Here is a 13,111-nt window from a genome sequence, read left to right as displayed (position 1 = left end):
TGCTCATTTCAGACCTCACCTCCACAAGGAACTTGTCATTTGTTGGATGGCATGGGCCATGAAGGACAGCACTGACACCCTGGACACACGTACATCTTACAGACCAAAGAAAATTGGGAGGAGTATAGCAAGGGGATCAATAGTGTTTCCTTTCACATGATGGGATGTCAGTATTTTCAAGGCTTCTAGATGTAATAATCTTTATGACAAAATGATTCATGAGGAAATCTAAGAGGATTCTTTTCCTAGGATGAAATACACCTTCACATTTAAAGTTGCATTTCGTCAAGGACAAATTCCAAAGTAGACATGATGAATACAAAATCCTAGTAAATACACGATGGGGATTCTGGCAGAAGAACAGATTTTCAAAGAGGCAGACAGTGATAAATGGGCTGACCTTCAAACAATCAAGAGAGGCCAGGAGACTCAATCTTGACATGCAAGGCACTTCAGGCTTTCCACGACTTTCATTAACTATCTCATCTCCCTCAGGATCGTCTCTGCTGGAAAGACAAACCCCCTGTAACCCATTTGTTCCCTGCTCCTTTTCTGTGCCATCCTTGGTCCCCCTAGAGAATGCCCAGCTGCAGCACAGTCCATAATTACTCTTCACCCACAAGCACACGCTTGCCTCATGTTCAATCAATAAAACCTCTGACTAGTTCCTGAGCTGCCCCACCAGTGTCTTGATGGTTGCTCTGATTCTTCCTAGCTGCCCCTGAAGACCTGATGCAAAAGTTTCCCAGCACAAAGGTGGAGGAAGCACCCATAACTCTTCCTGAGGTAAAGATATTTTCTGTACCTGAAAGAGCACGATTGCTTTACTTTGATTTCAAGGGAATTAAGATATGAACATCTGTGCTTGGCCATCTGTGAGGTTATATCCAATTTATTACTGCTGAAGGTTTTTCCTGTGATTCTATCACCAACTGATGTGATTTTCCTAAGGGAAAAAAGTAATAATTACACCACCAGTGAGAAACTGTATGGTAGTCAGCATTTGTCAGGAGATCATTTTCCTCTGTGGAAAAGAATTTTGTATGTGCTGATTAAACTGACTTGGGAGATGTGACCTTGAAAACGGAAGCCTTTTCACAGGTCACCTTTGTATGATTGTTTGAAGTCATTGACTCAAAACCTGCATCCCGACTAGCTGCTAACATCACCAAGAGAACAAAATCCATGTGTAAACCCTGTGCACAGTATGATGTGAACCTCATACTGTTGCCTATTCTGTAATTACAGGGTGAAGCCACAGTAAACGTTCATGGTATATATTCTGGAATTGGAAACTTCTTGAGAAAGACTCTCGATGACTCTGAGGGTGAGGCTTTCTCATCTGTTTTGGTCTGGAGAGAATCCCTGATTTCTGGGTTCCTGCTGGGAGTGGCAGATGGGGTTTTGTGAGGAAAACGGATTGTACGGTAAAACAAAACCCTTGTTCTACAGGTATGGACAGCACGTAGACCATTTAGCTGGTGTGTTTTTTGTGTATGAGGGTGGTGGATGTTTCTCTGTGATGTGTGTGTGTGTGTGTGTGTGTGTGTGTGTGTGTGTGTGGAGTGGGTGTTTCTTCAGAAGATATGTGCTACTCACACACAACAATTCAGGTGACCAATTTCCAGGACTCTAAGTCAGGGTCAGTGCACACTGCCTACAACAGTACATTCTTCCCTCAGGACAGCTACACCTGAAAGTTTGTTTGGTATTCCCTCTAGGGAGGTGGAGATAAAGAAGAAAAAAAAATGGCCCAACATCTTTCACACTTAACAGCATCTCTCATATGGGGTCTAGGCAGCGAAGAATCAGGAAGATTTCTACTCAATTTCATAACAGTATCATAAGCCTTAGGAAGTACTCAAACCTTGGCGTGCACACTGAAAGGACCGTGGTAAACAGGAACCCAGAGCAAACTTTGGTAGTGAGGATTGTTCCCACCACCCTGGTTGCATATGTCCTGCACAGTCAGGGCAAACACATTGTCTTGAAAATGTCCGCAATGCAGGATCATTTCCTGATCTTGAAACAAGCATTAGGATCATTGGAATCCATCAGCAAAACATAGCATGCATCTCACTGTTTCCAATATTTCCCATTGATTATATTCCCTGCAGCGAAAATTCACAGGCCTTGTTTCCATTTGCTTCCCTGCTCCTTTCCTTTACCTTCCTTTATGTACCAAGGATGACCCAGCAGCAGGTCAGTTGATACTCAGGAACCACCGGTCTCCATATACTTGTGTCAATAACTCCACGAAGCAAAAACCAGGGAACACTCCTGAGCACTCCCACTGGTGTCCTGAAACTATCTGTGTATCTTCTTAGGTTCCATCAGTGACCTGAATGATGGAATTTCCATGGAGAACAGAGATGGAGATTCCACATCGACTTCGGAGGTAAGCTTCCCTTTCCTTATGTAAGAATGAAGATTATTTTCTTTCTCCTTCAATAGAATTAAGGTATATGACTCTAACCGTGTGCACACTGATTGTTATATACCACTTAGTCAAAAGTGACAATGTCCAGTGACAGTCCATTACCAACAGATACATGATTACAAAGGTGTTGAAAAATAGCAGAATCAGTTACTGTCTGCAGGATCCTGAGCTTTTCACGAGCATCCAAATTACATTCTTGGATATCATTTTTCCTAACCAACTTGTGGAGTGCATGGATGGCCCAGTCTGTTAAATGCCCGAACTTGGTTCACGTCATGATGTCACGGAGCAAGAAGACGATCCCTGCATAGGGGTTTGTCCTGAAGCTCAGAACCTGGAGCCTACTTTGGATTCTGTGTATCCCCGTCTCTAGGCCCCTATCCTGACCTCACTCTGTGTGTCTCTCCCTCTTAAAACCAAAACGCATTAAAAAACAAAATTTAAAAAGGACTAGAAACGCACATCCTGTAGGAATATATATGATATCTTTGTCTGTGACTATATTTGCTCTGCTCTTACTTTGAGGTTCCCTGGCCTCTATCACTCTTTCCCATCTGGTTTTTTCCTGTCACTAACATAACAAAAGAGATGTGCAAAAAAACACAGCATGATCTGTTCCTCATAGTGTTTTCTGTTCTGACACTGCAGAGCACACTGCGGGAATGTGAATGGGGAATGTATTCTGCAGCCCCTACCTATGTGAAGAGAAATCTGGAATATGAGAAAGGTGGGGCTGTTTTGCAGGCTTATTGTGCAGGGCCACTATGATTATACCTCCTTTTGGAAAGAGAATAAGGGACATGGCAGTCCATAGGGGTTTCCCAGGAAAAGAACGATGGTCACATTGGAGTTTTTCTCACTTGGGAGTGTCCCTGGCAGCACATTAGTGTCATTAGGTGGTGTGAGTTTGTGTGCAGGGAAGTAGGTGTGTCTACATGTGAATCCATGTGCTGTAACTCTCATTGTGTGTGTGTATGTGTGTTTCTGCCTGTGTATGTGGAGTTTGTGTTTCTTCCCAAAACATCTGCAGCCTCCAGAGCCATAAGAAATAAATTTCTTTGGTCTATTTTGTTAGAGCAGTCCAAATGAACGGAGACACCACCCAAACAGATGTTGACAAGTTTAACAAGATGAGATGAAGAATGTTAATGTAAAATAGAATTACAATAAATGCATTGACCTCAATTTCAGGTTTTTTTTAACGTTTTATTTTTGAGAGGGAGAGACAGACAGATGGACAGAGCATGAACACGGGAGGGGCAGAGAGAGAGGGAGACACAGAATCTGAAGCGTGCTCCAGGCCCCCCACAGAACCCAACTCGGTGATCACACAAACCGCGAGATCATCACCTGAGCCAAGGTCAGACGCTCAACTGACTGAACCACCCAGGCGCCCCATTTACAGTTTTCAAAAAATGTAAATTACAGTATACATCTCCACAACTGTTGTGAGGATTTGTGGGTTACCAGGAGCCCTTGTCAAAAGATTTTAATGTCACTGAAAACTCAATGTGAATCTCTTGGCTTATCTTATCTGCATATGACAAGGTCCACAGGAGGTTTGTGATAAAGCCAGTCAGATCACATCTATAGAAGAGAGTGTCCTGAATGTTCAAGTAAGACACAATCGGGAAGACATAGGAGGCAAGCCAAGGGCTTCATGACAAAATATACTTACTGATGAACTCATTCTTTCTTAGTAGTGCACCAACAACCCAGCCCACTTAATTAAAGCAGCTCTAGAATCAATCTCTGGCAACAGGATCATAAGAAAGTACAACACAAATACCATACAAATAGACACCAAAATGATCTCACAGATCTCACAAAGATGCAGTACAGTACCTCATGAAGCCTATTAAATGGACAAAGAATCTGGCAGTTCAGCCATAATAATGACCCAATAGATGCTCAAAGGAAATGGTAGCAAGAAAGAAGACCGAGAGAAGCTAAAAGAGGGCAGTGAAGGTAGAGGGTTCATTACTAGAGCAACTGATTCTGGAAATATATATACATATATATGTACATATACATATACATATATATGTGTATATATGTATGTATATACATATGTGTGTGTGTGTGTGTGTGTGTGTGTGTGTGTGTGTATGTAAAAGTAAGACAGTACCTAGAGGCGCAATCCAGACATAGGCAATCAGAATCCTAGAAGTGTCCGCTGATGAACATAAAATTGCCCAGATTCTTCTAGTGTCTTCGGAATAGCTGTTTTGTTTTGTTTTCAAGACATGGTATTGTTCCTTCCAAGGGCTGATTTGGACTGCAGAAATCTCATCCAAAGTACAGTTGTGGAGGAACTGAAGGGAAGGATGAGGTGTGCCTGGAACCCGGCTCACCTCCTGCTGTGAACTCTCAGCTGGGTCTAGAGGGGAAGGTGGGATTGTATCCTTTATACATGCCCTTGCCTCAATCCTGGGATCCTTGTGCGCCTCCCCCAAGAGGCCACGAGGGGCGCCATGGTCCTGCTCTCGGAACCCACAATGTAGAAGCAGGCACCCAATGTTCAGTGCGTGGAGATTTTGCAGGCAGATGTCATCCTGAATGCCCGGGGCTTCCTGACTCTTGGTCACCCTTCCCCCAACATTGGCCTAAGACCTGTCATGCCTAGTCTTGTAGGGGGAAGGGTCTGGGGGCAGGTGGCCATGAATGCTGCGCTCCCCAGGATCTGATCAAACAGGGAGAAAGATTAGTGCTTTTCTTGCTGGTGGAAAGTTTTCCTTCATCTTCCCCTCAGGCTGACACAGCATTTCCTGTGTTGGCCTGTGTCAAAGAAGACTTCAAGGCGGAGCCAAGCAAACCTAGATTAGCAGAGTACCTGTGCCTGCCCAAATGGAGCTGGTGGCCATGAGCAGATACACCTGCGCTGGAACAGACTGTCTTCTCCCTCAGCCCACAGTGCCATTGGCCTGTGCATGTTCTTCCCACCTGAGTTTTCATTTGCGAGATCACCTCCACTAAGCACACTCCGGCTATCTGCAAAGAGCTCCTTATCTGCTTGGTGAACTCACACTTCACGGACTTTGAGGTCCTCTTCTGCTGTGCTGGCTTGGCATCTATGTAAGAGCCTCCAGGCCTTCAAACCTAGAGGCTGCACTGAATCCTTGCTTCTATAAATTATTATTATTATTATTATTAATATTATTATTATTTACTATTGCTGGAAGTGTCTCACTGCTGCTCCTAGAAAAGGAAATTTTTGGCCCTCAAAAAAGTGGAGTGCGAGAGGGGCTCTCATCCTCAGCTTCTTTTCCTCCCACATCCTCTATAATTCCATCCACCCCAACATGCCCTGATTCTGGGGATTCTTTCCTTTTCAACTGTGGCTCCCCAAGACTAAGCCCAGCTCCCTCAACAGTAGTCAAATACATGTCTTGTGGTTCTGGAGAGTCAGAAGCACAGAAATTTTCCAAGAGAAAAGGAAGAGCATGCCATGTGGGGTCAAGGAGTCACCCTGCAGAATCTGGATCTAGAATTCCCAGGTCATTCTAGGTTGATATTTGAGGTCAAACTTGATCAAAAGAAAATCCATGAAGATCTTTGGTCTAGGTCATTCCTACATGTGGTAAATTGTGCTATGAAATCATCAACCATGTGACAAGTCACAGGTCAGTCACACCTGGCTGGCTCCATTGATAGAGCATGTGACTCTTGATCTTGGGGTCAGTGAGTTCAAGCCACACATTGGGCATAGAGCTAACTTAAAAAAAAGGAAATTCACAGATCATTCTTCACAAGGAGAAAGTGGATAGTGAGTGCCAGTTCCGGAATATAGACAAAACTGAGTTCGAGTCTGGAAATGCCCAGGTAGGATAAGCTGCTGAGGCCAATGACTGAGTGAGACCCACATTAGTCAGCTTGGGCTGCCTTCACAGAATACCACATGTTACATGGATTTAAGAGACAGGTGTTTTCTCTCAATTCTGGAGGCTGGAAATCTAAGACCAAGACTGGAAGTTCTCAGCAATTCAGGTTTGAGTGAGAGCTCTATTCCTGTCCTCACAGAGAACCCTCTTTGCTGTGTGGTCTCATGTGTCCTTTTCTGGGTGCTTGTGCTCAGGTGGGAGGTGGGGAGCTCAAGCTCACTGTTTCAGAGACATTAAACCTATTGGATCAAGGGCCCCATGCCCTTAACTTCATTTAATCTTATATCTTCTGTAAAGGCCTTTCTGCAAGTACAGTCACACTGGACATTAGAGTTGAACGTAAGAATTTTAACAGGACACAGTCAATCCATACCCACTCCTTCAGCCCTGGCCCCCCTTAAAACTGCTTGCAGCACACAGCTCTGATCCCTGAGAACCTTTGAAGCACAGGATCCTCATATTCATCTCACCACAGATTTTCTCCTTCCTTCTCCCCAATTCAAATGCCTCAACACTGGTACGTGCATGGTCTTTCTTTCTCTTTTCCCTTTCATTTAGTTATGTTCTGGTAAGTGTATACACATAATACTGAAATATGTTGAAAAATGACAATCTCTCCTCATAATTTCTGCAGCACCAAGCACAGAGCTGAATGTATTGCTTCCTTCAGGAAGGACAAGCCCCGTCAGTCACTCATGGTCTCTCTGAACTGGCCACACTGCTGATCTTATGTAGAATTTTTGGGAAGTGTGGAGTTCTGGAAATGGTGAATGTCAGGGACATAAATGAGCTGGTGTCAGCTGATGGCAGGTTGGCACTCAAAAGAAGTAGACTAAGATGTGGTAACGTGCTGATTTACAGTAATGCGGAGACTGCATTGATTGACATGCTTTAGAAATGTGTTCACTGATGGGGGTAGCTATGGTAGAGTAGAGCTTCCCACAAATGTCCACATGATCACCCCATGAATTTGGGGAAATGCTACTTTACATGGCATAGAGACTTTGTAGATGTGATTACATTAAGGAACTTGATCTGAGGAGATTAGCCTGGAGGGGCCAATGTAATCACAAGGGTCCATGGAAGTGAAAGAGGGAGAGTCAGTGTCAAGATAACATATTTTGAGAGTAACTGATCAGCCATGGCCAGCTTTGGAGATGGAACGGGCTCTGAGCTGACAATGTGGGCATCTTCTAGAAGCTGGAAGGGACAACAAACAGATTCTTCCATGGAGCCTCCAGAAAGAAACGCAGCCCTGCTGCCTTGTTGACTTTAGTGCAGTGAACCTCGTGGACTTTTCATGTTCAGACCATAAGAATAAGTTGGTGTAGTTTTAAGAAACTAAAACTGGTAATCTGTTATGACAGATACAGATGATTGAAAAATGAACCGAGTCCCTGAGAACTTTCCCAGGCTTTGGACATTTCAGCGCAGTCTGTGTCGTCCTGCTCCTGAATTCACAGCCACTCTTCCCTGTTGACTAAAAGCGCTTGACGAAGGGGAAAATCTCCTGAGATCTAAGGTCATATCTCAGAACACATTTGTCCCAAGCTCACCAGACCTTGAGTCACATCTCACAGGAAACTGGCAGGAGGGGGAATTCCCTGGTCTTGCCTGGTACCTGCAAGGCACACCGCCAGGGCTGGGACATTTTTGGATGGGGACTGCTGCGACATCCAGGGTTGTACAAAAGCCAACAGATACCATAAGCAATTCACACGAAGCGCCTCACTCATACTTCCTGCCGCTCCCAGCCTTTAGGTACATTAGAGCTAAACACAGACCAATGAAATAAGAACAAATCGACCAGAGGCCCACTTGGAACACTGAACTACAGGACAGAGAAACCTGAGGGCAGGAGGGGAAGGCAGAAACAACGTGCACAGAAAGTGGCTTCTGTGATCACACAAAGAGGCTACCTGAGAGCTGTTCTAGACGTTGGACATTTGAGCATAGTCTGTTTCCATCCTGGGTCTGTAAAACGAAGCCCCAGTCCCCTGTTCACAAGTATCCCATGATCTAGGGACAATTCTCGTGTGATATAATGCCAAATCTTGCAAGATCTCACTGTTACTCTCAGGAGATTTGGAGCCAAATCTCCCAGGAACACAGCAGGAGGGGGAACTCCCTAGCCAAGTCTGCTTTGTGCATGGCAGGGACATTCATGGATTGGGGACACCTAGGAGCACCAGGGTCCCACAAATGTCTTCAAACTCCACCATCAAAATGCCATAAAGTGTCTCACTAGTAGTCCCTATCCCTCCCAGCATTCTAGGAGCAGTGGGGGTAACAAGGACCACTGACCTAGGAGAGAATGGCTGTGAGAAGAAAAACTAGGGAAAACAACAACAACAACAACAACAACAACAACAACAAGATAAAAGGGGCCAGCCAGATGCCTGAGGCTGCATGCTTCCCATGCATTCTTTTGGCTTCTTCTGTAATCTTGTTTTCCTCCTGCCTCCACCAACTATCCATTTAGCACCACTGGTAAGGACCCCTCTATTTTTCCATTGTCTCTCAACTGCCTAGCATCACAGCCAGATAAGGAGGTGAATGCCAAGGTACGGGGCTCAGCCTTTGGAGGTGACTCTGCTGGGGCGTCATGGGTGCACAATAAACAGTTTTTCAGATTCCCTGAGTTCTGTGGCTTGTCTCTTTCTGGGCACAGCATTTGCTGTAACAGCTGGACTTCATATTGTTCATGCTAAATAAGAGGTGATACAAAAAGGAGGTCAGGAGGTACAGAGAGAAAGAAAGTGCCGCCTCTTCTGAACACACAGGCAGTCTGCCATTGCACCTCCTAGGGTGCAGGAACTTCAGGGTATTCTGTGTCTCTCCTGCCTCCAGACAACACATCCACCTTGTCCCTGTTGACAAGTCTCCTGTGATCTAGGGGCAGATCTCATGAGATCTATGGCCAAATTTGGCAAGATCTCTTCCAACCTCCTGGGAACTTGGCAGGAGCGGGAACTAGGTAGCATAACCTCTTTTGTGCAGGATAAAATAGTAGAATTGTGATATGCCTGGGTAGGGGACACCTTGGAAAACCTGTGGTCCCACAATAGACCCTGCCATGTCACCAGCACCAAGACACGGGGGGTCGTGTTCATATTTCCTGTCTGTCTCAGCATCCTAGATGTGGTGGGCAAAACACCTGGCTACAGAAACAGGGGCTGCTGAACCAGACTAGCCTGTTATTCCCAGTAAACTAGAGGCACAAGACATAGGAGAGAAGGAGGTGTGGGGTGAATCACAGTGCACAGAAATTGACTCCTGTGAACACAGAAAAAGTATCGCTGAGTGCTGTCCTAGGCCATGGACACTTAGTGCAGTCTGTGTCTGTTGTGACTCGAAAAGATGCAGCCACCTCTGCTCTGTTGACCAATCTTATGAGATCCCCAAGCCAAATCTCATGAGATGTCAGGCCAAATATAGCCAGAAGGAGGCAGGCATGAGAACTCCTTAGTGTAGTCACCTTTATGAAGTGTAAATAGGCAGGTTGAGACACTCCTGGTTTGTGGAGTGCTACCAACACCCAGGGTCCCACAAACAACCCAAGGCCACCACCAAAAGGATATGAGGTCCCTGGCTCATACTTTCCAACTCATCCAGCATTCTAAGAGCAGTGGGGGTAAGAACCACCACTAAAATAGGGAAGACTTGGCCTGGTGGCCCTTTATTTCTGTGAAGCTAGAGGGGATTGAAATGGGAGGTGAGGATGCATAGAGGAAAGGAAAGTGCGTAGGACCTGGCTCCTCTGAACACACAATAAGCCCTCATGATTCTCCCAGGCTATGGAACCTTCAGGGGAGTCTGTGTTTCTTCTAATCTCAGAGCAATGGGCCAACTCTGTCCTGTTGATAGATGTCATGAGATCTAGGGGCAAATATCATGAGATCTTAGGTCAAATATGTAGAGATCTCGGGCCAAATCTTACAGGAAGTTGCGGCAGCCACAACCTCCTTGCCTAGCCCCAGTTTGTGCAGGGGAATTAGGGAGGGTTGTAATATTCCTGGACTGGGGACACCTAGGAAAACATGGGGTCCCACAATAGCCCCCTCCATGTCACCAGCACCAAGACACAAGGGGGCTCCTTTGAACTTCTTCTGTCTCTCAGCGTTCTCACTACCCAGAGATCATGACCTGAACAGAAACAAAGAGTGGGGTGCTTAAGTGTAAGTGAACATAGATATATGTAATTCTTTCAATTTAACTGGCTAACTGTGCTGGAGTTTCAATATTTACACTATACTTACAGTCAAGTGGTTTAAAGAGTTTTCGTACTTGAAAACAATTTTAAGAGGCACTTAATTGATTTCTCAACCACCAATCGTTTAATTCATACTGTCATATATCTTAATGTAATGTCGTTAAAATTTTTAATGTTTATTTATTTTTGAGACAGAGGGAGACAAAGTGTGAGTGGGGGAGGGGCAGAAAGAGAGTGAGACACAGAATCTGAAACAGGCTCCATGCTCTGAGATATCAGCACAGAGCCCGATGCGGGGCTCGAACTCACGAACCATGAGATCATGATCTGAGATGAAGTCGGACACTCAACTGACTCAGCCACCCAGGCGCCTCGATACTGTCATATATCTTAATACTATATGTCTGTAAGCTCACTAATTCTTATTTTTAACTTATTGTTTTACTAATCCTTCTATTTAAAAGTTAATGATCATTCACTTAAAATATTCATATATATTCATTAAACGTCATATTCATTAATATGTATAAATCACACACAAACACACACATAGATTTTTACTCTTCTTATTTCCTTCATAAATGTTTACTGGAGGGAGAAAATTTTCCTTCAGCTCAGGAATTACCTTTTGTATATTTTGTGGTGCATATCTAGGGATGCATTTTCTATGTTTTGTGGGACATAGTTTCTCACAGATCATTATTTAAAAACCCTTGCCTTTAAAACACGGAATGAGTGTAAAGGCAGATATTTTAGGCACTCTAGACCTGGCTGATAACATGCTCCCATGTGGATTTCTTTGTTCCCTTTCCCCTTTATCACACCTTGTGCCATTGGTTGTGGAAGTACCTGATAACCTCAGGAGGGAGACGGGACAAAATGGAGGAACTCTGGGTTCCTGAAAGACCATATGAAGAAGTTTAGTCTCCAATCTAAACACGCACCCAGCACTGTCATGTGAGGAAATCTATGGGGACAAGCTATTGAAATTTGGCGCGTTCTCTGGTAATTCAGCATAACTTAATATACCTACAAAATGTTAACCTTCAAGATAACTTATAAATCAGTCTAGTTCCATTAAAATTGGCTGTTTCACTCAGTAGGGCATGAGACTCTTGATCTTGGAGTGTGATTTTACACCCCAAGTTAGGAGTGTAGTAGACTGAAAAAATATAAAATAAAATATGTATTGAAAAATGACCCAAGTAAATCAGGCTATAATGACTGGGCTGCTAAATGGTGGGATGGATCCCCTTACCTCTTCATTCAGCCACTGGGAATGAACATCTGAGCATTCAGATAGTGCCAGTGCTGGTAAGGAAGCCAGGCCTTCCCTCTAGAAGCTCAATATCTAGACAGGAAGATGGAAATAACATGAAAGAAAAATGTGAATGACATGAGCAATGACTCCATAGAAAAAAATCAAGGTGCTAAACAGGGTCCTGAGCTCCACCAGGTGAGGGTCTGACAAGTCTGTGCTGAGGAAACATTAATACCTCCTGCAGCAGTGCAAGAATGAGTCAGCCCTGCACAAATCCGAGTATATGCAGCCTGGCAGAAGGCACAGTGGTGCAGACCCTCGGAGGCAGAGGTCGGTGTTGTCAGGGTGGACATGTGAAAGGATACCAGGGAGACCGGAAAGAGCTGGGGAAGAGAGCAGAGAGGGAGGGTGAGGAGGGCCAGGGCCTGGGGCAGGAGGACATTTTCAGTACTCTGCTCTAGTGCTGTGTGACAATATTCCCTCACCCTTAATGGCTTCCCCATAAACTTACCATCTCACAGGCCCAGGGGACCGGGAATTCAGCAGTGCTCTGCTGAGGGCTCTTGCCAGAGCCTCTCAGGACATTGGGGCTGCTATCATTACTGAGACAGAACCTGCTTCACTCAACCCCTGAGCTCACTTCAGGGTGGTGGCAGGATTCAGTCCACATTGAATGCCTTAGTTCTTCCCTGTCTGTTGTTGTCTCTCAGGGCTAGGTTGTGTGTACTGTCTGTGTCATTACTCAACACAGGGTGTTGTTCCCCAGTGTGAGGATCTGAGAGACAACACAGAGAGTGACAGTGTGCACGTGGCAGTGTCATAGACTTTTTATCACCAAAACTTTGGTGGTTTGGGGGTCACATTGCCATCTTCTTTGGAACAGAAATGAAACACTAAGTCCATACCACACTCCAAGGAGGAAATTACACAAGGATGTGTTTACAGGATGTGGGGATCCCAGGGAGCCACTGAGAGGAGGAGAAAGTGAAGACCCTGCCAGGGTCAGTGCCTTGCCCAGAACCAAAGACTGGTAAAAAGTCCGAACCAGGCATGAACCCAACTCCATGTCCTCAACATGGGGACCTTGTCTTGACCCAGGTTTTCTGAGGGGGCTCTGGAAAATGTTGTGTCACTGTAACTGTGTGCAGACATGGAGGTGGCATGGGGGTGAGGCTGAAGAGGAGTGTAACAGGAGGCATTCCAGCATGTTCTTCTCTGAGGAGCACTCCAGGCTATGGCAACCCACTGAGTACAACCCTGACCCCACTGTACCCAGTGGAGTGGGAGGGAATGGCTCATGGCACACAACTAACAAA

This window comes from Panthera leo, chromosome A1, assembly GCF_018350215.1.
Source record: "Panthera leo isolate Ple1 chromosome A1, P.leo_Ple1_pat1.1, whole genome shotgun sequence".
NCBI classification, from domain to species: Eukaryota; Metazoa; Chordata; class Mammalia; order Carnivora; family Felidae; genus Panthera; species Panthera leo.
Note: the sequence above shows the minus strand (reverse complement) of the source record.